Source organism: Hyaena hyaena, unplaced genomic scaffold (assembly GCF_003009895.1).
Source record: "Hyaena hyaena isolate Hyena2069 unplaced genomic scaffold, ASM300989v1 scaffold_1017, whole genome shotgun sequence".
Taxonomy (NCBI): Eukaryota; Metazoa; Chordata; class Mammalia; order Carnivora; family Hyaenidae; genus Hyaena; species Hyaena hyaena.
Genome location: NW_024081638.1, coordinates 193,460 through 206,857, shown reverse-complemented (window position 1 = coordinate 206,857; position 13,398 = coordinate 193,460). Strand labels below are relative to the sequence as shown.

At 36.8% G+C, this 13,398-nt stretch overlaps 1 protein-coding gene across 1 annotated transcript in view; it reads left to right on the top strand.

The window, feature by feature from the left end:
* The window catches only part of KLHL4 (kelch like family member 4), a 177,031-nt gene that overhangs the window by 69,388 nt on the left and 94,245 nt on the right, over positions 1-13,398 (top strand).

Below are 13,398 nucleotides of genomic sequence, written 5' to 3'. Positions count from 1 at the left end.
GGTAGAAAGTCCTGAGCTGCTACCAAGCACCAAATTCCAGAGGACCCCCAGTTGTTCTCAGGTGAGTTTCTCTGATATCCTGCTGACTATTCCAATAAATTCTGACACAGAGTGGACACACCTTTTAGAATCTCAAAGTAAAACAGAGAATTTTATTCAAGTCCAAGTTAGGACAGCTTCCCAGGAAACATTCTATTCAAAGGGAAGAAAGTGACCTGGAGAATAAACAATTTTTAAAAGGTTATATATTTTTTACATATTGTAAAAACTCAGTGGATTATAAATTAGCATATAGGTAAGAATCGTAAGTTTTATTGTATGGGATTGTAAGCAATGGAACATTGATCAATATTTCAAAGATAATGGAGGCTTGGGAATAGAGAAGAGTAGGAGGGCGCTAGGCTTATCTTCTCTCACATTTACAACTAAATATCACTCACATCTGAGTAAACAAACTGGAGTGTGATCCAAAGACTGGCAGAACAAACTCCACAAGTAAATATAGAGATGAATCCACATTGGAGAGTTTAAGAACTGCAGAAATGGTGGTCAGGAACTGTCTGCAGGTGGGTGGGATTGTGGGAACAGAGAGGGGAAAGCAATAAGGTACCCACATTGGGAAAATAAATCCTCATAACCTCTGGTCATAAAAACCAGAAGTGTTGAATTTTGTGTTTGTATAACTAGTGGGACATGGAGCCTAGAGATTTAAAAGTCAGCTGACTTAGCACTGGGTGTCCAGGGAGAGCAGATGATAACTGGTCCTTGCTCTTTAAGAGACAAGAGCCTGAGGAGAGGCAACATAGAAGCCACAGCAGAGGGATAGCTGCTTATACTTATCTCAGAGCATGTTGGGGGACTTGTCTTGGAACAAAAGAGCTGTAAGTCACCATTTTCCTACCCCTCTTCCCAGCATAAACACAGAGCTACCTTCAGGAAGCAGTGTTGCAAAGGCACTTGCTACCTAACCTGCTAGCAGTGGGCCATACCTACTAGTAGAGTAGTCCTCTACTGAAGACCCATCCACTCGAAGCCTACTGGTCTGGGCCCTAGGATAAGAACAAATTTTGTTAAGGACCTGTCAACTCTACACAGCTGCTGCCTCAATTCCCTCACCACCAGCAGCCACCATGCTCCAGGGATCCAGACTAGGACTTGTGTCTCAGTACAAGTTTTGCTAATGCTGCATAAAGCCTGAGCAGCCACACAGCACACAGATGTCATGCCCAGCTGCTGCTCATAATGACACTGTTCATCATATCTAGCCTCCAGGTGAACTGACACCTCACACCCCTGGCCACTACCATCTCCCTTGTATGCTGTGTCTTGAGCAATCACTGGGATATGGGAGATCCAGCCTAGAACTAGCAGATCAGTGTAAATTTTGCTAACAATACTGCCCACAACCAAGGCCTTCTGTGGCCATGCTACCTCAGAACTTGCCTGTCTGGGTCACACTAACATCACAGAGAACAAATAAAACACACAACAGGCAAGTAGTCAGTGCAGATGTCTAAACTGAAAGGAAAAGCTGCTCATACACAATAGCAGGATGCAAGGAACACACGTAGGAAACTCTCCTGAAGTGGCAGGTTTTGATTAACAGGGAACAATGTACTGCAGGGCACAACAGGAACTCTTCTTTATAAAACCACTACATTCAAAAGAAGTAGACGTAGCTGACTTTGCTAACACACAGAAGGAGACATAGAAAAGTAGACAAAATGAAAAGACAGAGAAATATGTCCAAAATGGAAGAACAAGACAAAATCACACTAGGAGAGCTAAGCAACAAAGCAAATAAGTAATACACCTGACACAGAATTTAAAGTAATGATCATAAAGAAATTAAACTTTCAGAAAAACGTGAAGTACAGCAGTGAAACCCTTGACAAAAAGATAAAAATAACATATCAGAAATGAGGTACTCAATTAATGAAATTAAAAATACAATAGATGTAATAAACAGTAGGCTACAGAAAGCAGAGCAATGAATCAGTGACCTGGAAGACAGAGTAATGGAAAGCAATCAAACTGAACAGGTAAGAGGCAAACAGTATTGCATAATGAGAATAGACTTAGAGAACTGAAGTCACTCCATTAAGCATAATAACATTTGCATTATAGGGATACCAGAAGGAGGAGAAAGAGAAGGAGAGGGGGAAGAAAATGTATTTGAAAAATAATAGGTGAAAATTTCCTGAATCTGAGGAGAGGAACAGTAATCCAGATTCAGAAGGCACAGAAATCCCTCAACAAATTCAACCCAAAAAAATTCACACCAAGACACATGGTAATTAAAATGGCAAAACATAGTGACAAACAATTTTAAAGATGGAAAGAGAAAAGAAGACAGGGAAACCTCATAAGGCCATCAGCTGATTTTTAGGCAAAACTTTGCAGACCAGAAGGGAGTAGCACAATTATTCAAATTAATGAAAGACAAATATCTGCAGCCAAGAATATTATATCTGGCAAGGCTCTGATTCCAAGTTGAAGAGATGAAGTTTCCCAGTCAAACAGAAATTTAAAAAATTCATAGTCACTAAATCAAACATATAAACATAAGGGGAACTCTCTGAGGGGAAAACAGAAATCATAAGTAAGAGTAAGAAAAGTGAGAAGCACAAAAATTTTTTTAAATATATCTTTAAAAATCAGTCAAAGGAAGCACAAAATCAAAGGATATAAAATATAATACCAAATATCTGAAATTCAGAGGCAAGAGTAGTAGAGAATGAGTTCAATATTAAGTGACCATCAGCCTAATATAGATTGCTATATGAAGAAGATGTTATATATAAACAGAATGGAAGCCACAATTCACAAAACTAATATAATGAAAAACATAGAGTAAGAAACTCATGTATATCATTAAAGAAACCAACAAACCATAAAAGACAAAAAGTAGAAAGAATCAGAAAGAACTACAAAAATTACCACAAAAAGCAACAAGATAGTAATAAATACCTATCAATAATTATTGTGAATGTAAAAGGAATAAATCCTCCAATCAAAAGACATAGGGTAACAGAATGAATACAAAACAAGACCATATATATGATGGCTACAAGAGACCCATTTCACACGTAAAGACACATGTAGATCAAAAATGAGAAGATGGAAAACATTTATCATGAAAATAGACATCAAAAGAAAACCAGAGAAACCAATACTTATATTGGACAAACTATACTTTAAAACAAAGACTGTAACAAGGAGCAAAGAGGAACACTATATAATAATAAAGGGAACAATCCAACTAGAAGATATAACAATTATAAATATATATGTACCCAATATCAGAGCACTCAAACACATAAAATGGTTAATGGCAAGCATAAAGGAACTGGTCGATAGTAATACAATCATAGGACACTTTATGTACATCAATGGACAGATCATCCAAGCATAAAATTAACAAGGAAACAGGGGCTTTGAATGACACACTGAATCAGATGGATTTAACAAATGTATTGAGAACATTCCATCCCCAAACAGAAAAATACTCATTCTTTTCACATACACACAGTGGATTCTACAGAATAGATTACATATTAGGCCACAAAACAAGTCTTAACAAATAAAAAAGCAAACAAATATTGAAGTCATACCATGCATCTTTTTGGACCAAAACACTATGAAATTAGAAGCCAATCATAAGAAAAAATGTGTAAAAAGCCAAATACATAGAGGTTAAATAACATACTACTAAATAAGGAATAAGTCAAACAAGAAATCAAAGAAGAAATATAAAAGTACTTAGAAACAACAACAAAACATGAAAGCACAACAGTACAAAACCTCTGGGATGCAGCAAAAGCAGTTATAAGAGGGAAATATCTAGGAATGCAGAATTACCTCAGGAAGCAGGAAAAATTTCAAACAACATAAATTTGCACCTAAAGCAACTGGAAAAAGAAGATCAAACAAAACCCCATACCACCCAAAGAAGGAAATAATAAAGTTTAGAGTAGAAATAAAAGATATAGAAGTTAAAAATACAATAGAACAGATAAAAGAAACCTAGAGTTGGTGTTGTGAAAAGATCTAGAAAATTGATAAATATCTAACTAACTCATAGAGTGAGAGAAAGACGGAGAGAGAGAGAGAGAGACAGAGAGAGAGAGAGGACTGAAAGAAAATCACCAATGAAAGAAGAGAGGTAACAACAAACACTACAGAAATATAAAAAATTGAAAAAGAATATTATAAAAACCTACATGCCAACAAATTAGACAGCCTAGAAAAAGAAACGGATAAATTCCTTAAAATACTTAACCTAACAAAATTGAAGCAGGAAAATATAGAAAATTTGAACAAGTCAATTAAGAGCAAGCAGATTGAATCCATAATAAAAAAATCGCATCAAAAAGAAGTTCAGGACCAGACAGCATCACAGGTGAATTCTACCACACATTTAAAATTTTTTAATGTTTATTTTTTGAGAGAGAGATAGACAAAGCATGAGCGTGGGAGGGACAGAAAGAGGGACATACTGAATCTGAAGCAGGCTCCAGACTCCAAACTGTCAGCAGAGAGCTAGACACTGGGCTCAAACTCATGAACCATGAGATCATGACCTGAGCTAAGTCAGATTCTTAACCAACTGAGGCACCCCGGCACCCCTATAAAAAGCTTGAATTCTGCCAGACATTTATTTCTTTGTAAGGAATCAGAAAATTTAGAAAGTAGTGTATTTATTTCTCTTTACCCTTTCTATAAGCATATTTTTTTTACAAATAGTTTATTGTCAAGTTGGTTTCCATATAACACCCATTGCTCATCCCCACAAGTGCCCCTCTCCGTGCCCATCCCCCCTCCCCCCCACACCCATCAGTCCTCAGTTTGTTCTCTGTATTCAAGAGTCTTTCATGGTTTGCCTCTCTCCCTCTCCCCCACTATTTCCCCCCTTCTTCTCCCCCGCGGTCCTCTGTTAAGTTCCTCTTAATTCTCCTATACATGCAAACATATGGTATTTGTCCTTCTCTGCCTGGCTTATTTCACTCAGCATAACACCCTCAAGGTCCATCCATGGTCAGATTTCATTCTTTCTCATTGCCATGTAGTATTCCATCGTATAGATAAACAACATCTTCTTGATCCGTTCGTCTGTTGACGGATATTTAGGCTCTTTCCATGTTTTGGATATTGTTGAGAGTGCTGCTATGAACATTGGGGTCCATGTGCTCCTATGCATCAGCATTCCTATATCCCTTGGGTAAATTCCTAGTAGTGCTATTGCTGGGTCCTAGGGGAGTTCTATTGTTAATTTTTTGAGGAACCTCCACACTGTTTTCCAGAGGGGCTGCACCAATTTACATTCCCACCAACAGTGTAGGAGGGTGCCCGTTTCTCCACATCCTCGCCAGAATCTTGAGTTCTCTGATTTACTCATTTTAGCCACTCTGACTGTTGTGAGGTGGTATCTCAGTGTCGTTTTGATTTGTATTTCCCTGATGAGGAGGGATGCTGAGCATGATTTCTTGTGTCTGTTGGCCATCTGGATGTCTTCTTTGGAGAAGTGTCTGTTCATATCTTCTGCCCATTTCTTCACTGAGTTGTTTGTTTTTTGGGTGTGGAGTTTGGTGAGTTCCTTATAGATTCTGGATATCAACCCTTTATCTGATATGTCATTTGCAACTATCTTTCCCATTCTGTTGGTTGCCTATTAGTTTTGTGGGTTGTTTCCTTTGCCGTGCAGAAGCTTTTGATCTTGATGAGGTCCCAATCATTTATTTTTGCTCTTGATTCCCTTGCTTTTGGGGATGTGTCAAGTAAGAGGTTGCTGCGGTGGAGGTCAATGAGGTTTTTTCCTGCTTTCTCCTCTAGGGTTTTGATGATTTCCTGTCACACGTTCAGGTCCTTTATCCATTTTGAGTTTATTTTTGTGTATGGTGTAAGAAACTGATCTAGTTTCATTCTTCTGCATGTTGCTGTCCAGTTCTCTCAACACCATCTGTTAAAGAGGCTGTCTTTTTTCCATTGGATACTCTTTCCTGCTTTGTCAAAGATTAGTTGGCTGTATACTTTTGGGTCCACTTCTGAGTTCTCAATTCTGCTCCATTGGTCTATGTGTCTGTTTTTGTGGCAATACCATACTGTCTTGATGATGACAGCTTTGTAGTAGAGGCTAAAGTCTGGGATTGTGATATCTCCCATTTTGGTTTTTTTCTTCAATATTACTTTAGCTATTCGGGGTGTTTTGTGGTTCTATGCAAACTTTAGGATAGTTTGTTCTAGTTTTGAGAACTAGATCCCAATTTTGATTGGGATTCTACCAGACATTTAAAGAAGAGTTAATACCTCTTCTACTCAAAGTATTTAAAAGAATAGCAGGAGGAAAACTTCCAAACCCATTCTGTATGGGAGTAATTACTCTGATACCAAAACCAGATGAACACACACACACACACACACACACACACACACGAACACTGATAGGTCAATATCTGTGATGAACATAGATACAAACATTCTCAAGAAAATATTAGAAACCAAAGCCAACAATATATTTAAAAACACACACAATCATCCAGTGGGATATATCCTTAGGATGCAAGTGTGGTTCAATATTGGCAATTAAATCATTCAATCGATATAATGTATCACATCAAAAAGAGAAAAGCTAAAAACTATATGATCATCTCAAAAGATGCACAAAATTCATTTGACCATATACAACATTAGTTCATGATAAGAACTCTCAACAAAGTAAGTTTAAAGGGAATATACCTCAACATAATAAAGGCCCTAAATGAAAAACCCACAGTAAACATCATAATAATAATCAGTAGTGAAAAACTGAGAGTTTCCCCCTAAGATCAGGAACAAGACAGGAATGTCCACTCTCACCACTTTTATTTAACATCATACTGAAAGTTCTAGTCCCAGCAATTGAAAAACAAAAAAGAAATAAAAGGCATCCAATTGGGAAGGAAAAAAATTTTTCACTGTTTGCAAATGACATGATACTATATATAGTAAAACCTGGAATCTACAAAAAAACTGATAAATGAATTTAGTAAAATCACAGGATACAAAATCAATATGCAGAAATCTGTTGCATTTCTATACACTAATGAAGCATCAGGAAAAAAATAATAAAGGATCAGTCCCATTTAAAATTGCATCCAAAAAAGATGCATAGGAAAAGTAACCAAAGAGGTGAAAAACCTGTACTCTGAAAACTATAAAACACTGATGAAAGAAATTGAAGAGGACACAAAGCAATGGAAAATCATTCCATGCTCATGGATTGGAAAGTCAATATTTTTAAAATTTTATACTACCTAAAGTAATCTACACATTTAGGGCAATGCTTATCAAATACAAATGTCATTTTCATAAAACTAGAACAAACAATCCTAAAATTTGTATGGAACTACAAAAAAAGAAAACAAAGCAAACAAATAGCCAAAGGAATATTGACAAACAAAAGGGAAGGTGAGGTATCACAATTCCAGATTTCAAGTTATATTATAAAACTGTAGTAATCAAAACGGTATGGTACTGTAACAAAAATAGACACATAGATGAAGAGAACAGGGTAAAAAACCCCAAAATAAACTCACAAATATATCATTAATTAATCTTAAACATAGTAAGAAAGAATATCCAATGGGGAAAAGACAGTTGTGTACAGAGAAATGTACAGTACATGCAAAAAGTGAAACTGGATCACGTTTTTCATTATACACAAAAATAAATTCAAAATGCATTAAAGACCTAAATGTGACACCTGATACCATAAAAATCCTAGAATAGAGCACAGGCACTAAGTTTTCTGAAATCAGTCATAGCAACATTTTTCTCCATATGTCTCCTGAGGCAAATGAAACAAAAACAAAAATAAAATATTGGGACCATATCAAAATGAAAACCATCTGTACAGCACAGTAAACATTCAACAAAAGTACAAGGCCATCCACTGAATGGGAGAAAATATTTGCAAATTACATATTTGTTAAAAAGTTAGTATCCAAAACATAAATAAAAAGTTATACAATGCGACATCCAAAAGCAAAATAATCCAACTAAAACATGGGCAGAAGACATGAACAGATAATTCTCCAAAGAAGATATAGACATAAAAAACAGACACGTTAAAAGATGCCCAACATCACTGATCAGGGAAATGCAAATAAAAACTACAATGAGATACCACCTCACATCTTTAATGACTAAAGTCAAAGATAAAAGAAACAACAAGTGTTGGCAAACATATGGAGAAAGGGGAATATTATTGCACTGTTGGTGGGAATGCAAAATGATGTGAAAACAGTAGGGAGTTTCCTCAAAAAGTAAAAATAGAACAACACAATGATCCAGGAATCATACTTCTGTGTATTCACCCAAAAAATACAAAAATACTAAGTCAAGGGATATATGCATTTGTATTTTATAGTAGCATTATTTACAATAGCCAGATTAGGAAAGAATCCCAAGAGTTCATATATATATATATTATTTAGCCTTAAAAAATAATGAAATCTTGCCCTTTGTGACAACATGGATGGAGCTGAAGAATAATGACAAGATAAATAAATCATTCAGAGAAAAACAGATACCATATGATTTCATTCATGTGTGGAATTTAGGAACCAAAAAATGAGCAAGTGGAAAATAAGAAAATACTCTCAACTACAGAGAAGAAACTGATGGTTAGCAGATGGGTGGTGTGGGGAGGATGGCTAAAATAAATGATGGGGATTAAAGGGTGCTCTTGTTGTGATGGGCACTGGGCTTTACATGGAATTATTGAATCACTATATAGTTCACCTGAAACTAATAGAACACTGTATGTTAACTATACTGGAATTTAAAATTAAATTCAAAAATTAAATTAAATTAAATTAAGAAACTATTTCAAGACAAGATGGTTTTTAATTAAGCTATTCATTCATAAACAGATACACATTGCATGTGTGGCAGACCACAAATCAGGCTTTGGTTTGAACAAGTTTTATATACAGTCATGTTGACTTAAAAAGAAATCTAAAATGGCTTCCCTTGTGTATCAGGCCTTTAGAGAGTTTTGTTCTTATTGCTCTGTTTTCTCTTTAATTGGCAAGTATTTCACTTTGTTCTTGAGTAATTGTTGTAAACTTTTCTCAATAGTATCACCCTATAATCTTCCTGAAGCATTGCAAATTCTGAATTAGTGAATTCCAAATTAATGAAGTTTGACAGGACAATTGTAATAGATAATGTGAACATAGACAGATATCTTCATTTGTCTGTATTGCTGGGTCTTTGCTTTCTGAGATTCTTATTTAATTTGTTCTCCTGGACACCATTCTTACTGACTGGATCCTGACACACTGTCTTACCTATATATCTAAGTGTCAAATTCATAAGTACTATAAAATAAGAGAGAAAATCTCCCAAAAATATTTGACTCAGTCTAAAAGATATATTTTGCTGTTTTGGATTCCAATTTAATCCATCTTTGAAAACTAGCATAATCTATTATTAGATTAGTTTTTAAAAAATGTGCCATACATGAATAGTATTTATCTTTTAATTCTGTCGTACAACATTCTGAAAAATATGACTTATTTTCCTTTCTATAATATTAGGTCAGACCCTGAATATTTTCAACATATGAAGTAAATACATAATCAGATCCACTTGATCTTATAAATGGTTTAGAAATATAAAAATATATTTAGCAAAATTAAAAAAAAGTGATATGTTTCTCAGTGAGTGTCAAACATGGGATTAAAGGTTTGTATTATCTGTATAGCTTTGAATACAGTGTTCTTAGGTTACTGAGAGAGTGCAATCACCTCAATTTAACGTTTCTACTTCTGTCACTACCTCATCAATAGCACTAGTTTGGGTTTGGTAATAGTATGACTGAAAAAAAGAGCTAAGGACACTTTGCATGGCCAAAGTATTCAAATAACCCATATATACAAATTGTAATAAAGCCATCCAACACTAATAAATAGGACACAACCCATTTTGCTTTTATGTTTTCTTGTAGTTTCTGTTTTACAAGTACACTACAAATCAAAGATTTCATACAGAAGCCTAAAAATATAAATACAAATTCAACAAACTTTAATATCCATCTAGATATATTATTTCAGAAAAAAACCATCATTCCCTCCTTTCATATGTCTTCTCTGAAATCAGGTAGTGGAGAAAATAGGTTTTATAATTTTAAAATATCATAGAGAGGATCTGGAGGGTATAATGCTAAGTTAAATAAGTCAGTGAGACAAAGACAAATACCATATGATTCCATTTATATGTGGAATTTAAACAATGAATAAACAAACAAAAAGCAAGATCAGATATGTCCATAGAGAGAAAATACTGTTAATGGGCAAAATAAGTGAAGGGGTGTGGGACATACAGGCTTCCAATTACAAAATAAGTAAGTCACAGGAATAAATGGCACAACATAGGGAATATAGTCTATGATATTGCAATAGCATTGTGTGGTGACAGATGGTAGCTACAGTTTTGGTGATCATAGCACAACACGTAGAAAACTTGAATTGCTATGTTTTACACCTGAAACTAATATAACATTATGTATCAAATATACTTAAATGAAAAAAAAATTAAAAAAAGACAGACAAAGGAACAGATTTTTAAATTCGGGGGATTGGTGGTCACCAGAAGGTAGGTGGGTTAGGGGATGGGTGAAATAGTTAAAGTAGATCGAGAAGTACAAAATTGAGATTATGACCTGAATCATAACCAAGAGGCAGATGCTTAACATACTGAGCCACCCAGGCGCCCCAATAATTACTTTAAATGTAAACAGATTTAACTCCCCAATCAAAATACATAGATAGGCAGAATATAGTTTTGAAAACAATTGTTCTATATAGTGTCTGAAAGAAATTTACTTAAGATCAAGTACATTCAAGAATGTAAAAAGAGGCAAGATGACGGAGAAGTAAGGAGCTCCGTACTTGCACTCGCGCCCATACCTCACACGGAAAAGATCTGAAGCCATTGGAAACCTTACAAAACCTGAGAGATTGGGAGAAAAAGGACGCAGAATCCACTGAGAAAGCCTTCTAACGTGAGTGTGAACTGGGGAAGATAAAATCGGGCAGGGATCGTGGAGTCCAGGGTCTGAGGAGATCCCCCTCTGCAGGAAGTGAAAGGGAAAAAAGAGAGACTCCGAAACAGAAAAACCTCCTCTCAGGGGAAAAACCTCCGCTCGGGGCATAGAAACACCCTGCGCGCCAAATACCTTCATGCCAGGACCCTTGCGGCAACTGGTCCCAGAGCGGCTGAGCACACGGACTGCTTCTTTGTGCTTGCTCCTGGCTGGCTGGACTTCAGAGTAGCGGCGCGCCTGCCGCCATTTTCCTCCTGGTGGGCTTGGGCCCCTGGAAGAACCGCGCGCGGACACCAGGCATCCGCACCCTTGGCTGGCTGGAACTCTAAAGGGAAGGGAAAGAGCTAAAAACTGGAAGATTTGCCTGTGAGTTCGTGTTTTGGGTGACGAGCATAGAGGGACCTGGTTTTCCTCACTCCAGCCGGCTTGGGCTCAGCGCACCCGGCAGGCAAGCCCCCGCCCATGCTCTCCAGCCCGACCCAGAGAAGGAAGCAGCAATTCTGACTCCACCTCCAGAGCTCAGCAGGAGGCCTGGAATTACCCCGAGGGGATTGCCTGGGAAGTTGTATCTAAGGCAATTTCAGCAGGATGTTCAGACAGGGATTTGGAGACTGGGACTGGTCTGGGATGAAGAGTGCAACCAACTTTGGATGCGCCCCCAGTACGGGGTGTTTACATGCCCAAAGTCGAAAATCTAACAGCTCACCTAAAGGAACTAGAGGCAGAGCAACAAGAACACCCTAAACCCAGTAGAAGAAGAGAAATAGTAAAAATCAGAGCAGAAATAAACAACATAGAGACCAAAGAAACATTTGAACAGATCCATGAAACCAAGAGTTGGTTTTTTGAAAAAATAAACAAAATTGACAAGCGTCTAGCCAGACTTATCAAAAAGAAAAGAAAGTATCCAAATAGACAAAATTATGAATGAAAATGGACTTATTACAACCAACCCCTCAGAAATACAAGCAATTATCAGGGAATACTATGAAAAATTATATGCCAACAAATTGGACAACTTAGAAGAGATGGACAAATTCCTAAACACACACTCACTACCAAAATTCACACCGGAAGAAATAGAAAACCCGAACAGACCCATAACGAGTGAGGAAATCGAATCAGTTATCAAAAATAACCTAACTAATAAGAGCCCTGGACCTGATGGCTTCCCTGGGGAATTCTACCAGACATTTAAAACAGAATTAATCCCAATTCTTCTCAAGCTATTCCAAAAAACAGAAATCGAAGGAAAACTCCCAGACTCATTTTATGAAGCCAGCATCACTCTGCTTCCCAAGCCCGACAGAGATCCAGTAAAAAAAGAGAACTACAGGCCAAAATCCTTGATGAATATGGATGCAAAAACCCTCAACTAGATCCTTGCAAATCAAATCCAGCAGCACATAAAAAGAATCATCCACCAAGATCAAGTGGGATTCATTCCTGGGTTACAGGGCTGCTTCAACATTTGCAAATCAATCAACGTGATACATAACATCAATAAAAGAAAAGATAAAAACCATATGATCTTGTCAATAGATGCAGAAAAAGCATGTGACAATATACAGCATCCCTTCTTAATAAAGACTCTAGAGAAAGTCGGGATAGAAGGAACCTACTTAAACATCATCAAAGCCATCTATGAGAAGCCTTCAGCTAACATCATCCTCAACAGGGAAGAACTGAGAGCTTTCCCCCTGATATCAGGAACATGACAGGGATGTCCACTCACCATTGTTGCTTCACATAGTGCTGGAAGTCTTAGTATCAGCCATCAGACAACAAAAGGAAATCACAGGTATCGGAATTAGCAAAGAGGAAGTCAAACTTTCACTCTTCGCAGATGATATGATACTGTACATCGAAAGCCCGACAGACTCCACCAGAAGCCTACTTGAACTGATCCAAGAATTCAGCCAAGTTGCAGGGTACAAAATCAACTTGCAGAAATCAATTGCATTTTTGTACACCAACAATGAAGCAACAGAAAGAGAAAACAAGAAGCTGATCCCATTCACAACTGCACAAAAAACCATAAAATACCTAGGAATAAACCTAACCAAGTATACAAGAGTACTGTATGATGAAAACTATAGAAACCTCATGAAGGAAATTGAAGAAGACACAAAGAAATGGAAAAACATTCCATGCTCATGGATAGGAAGAATAAATATAGTTAAGATGTCATTACTACCCAAAGCACTCTACACATTCAATGCAATTCCAATCAAAATTGCACCAGCATACTTCTCAAAACTAGAACAAACTATCCAAAAATTTGTATGGAACCACAAAAGACCCCGAAT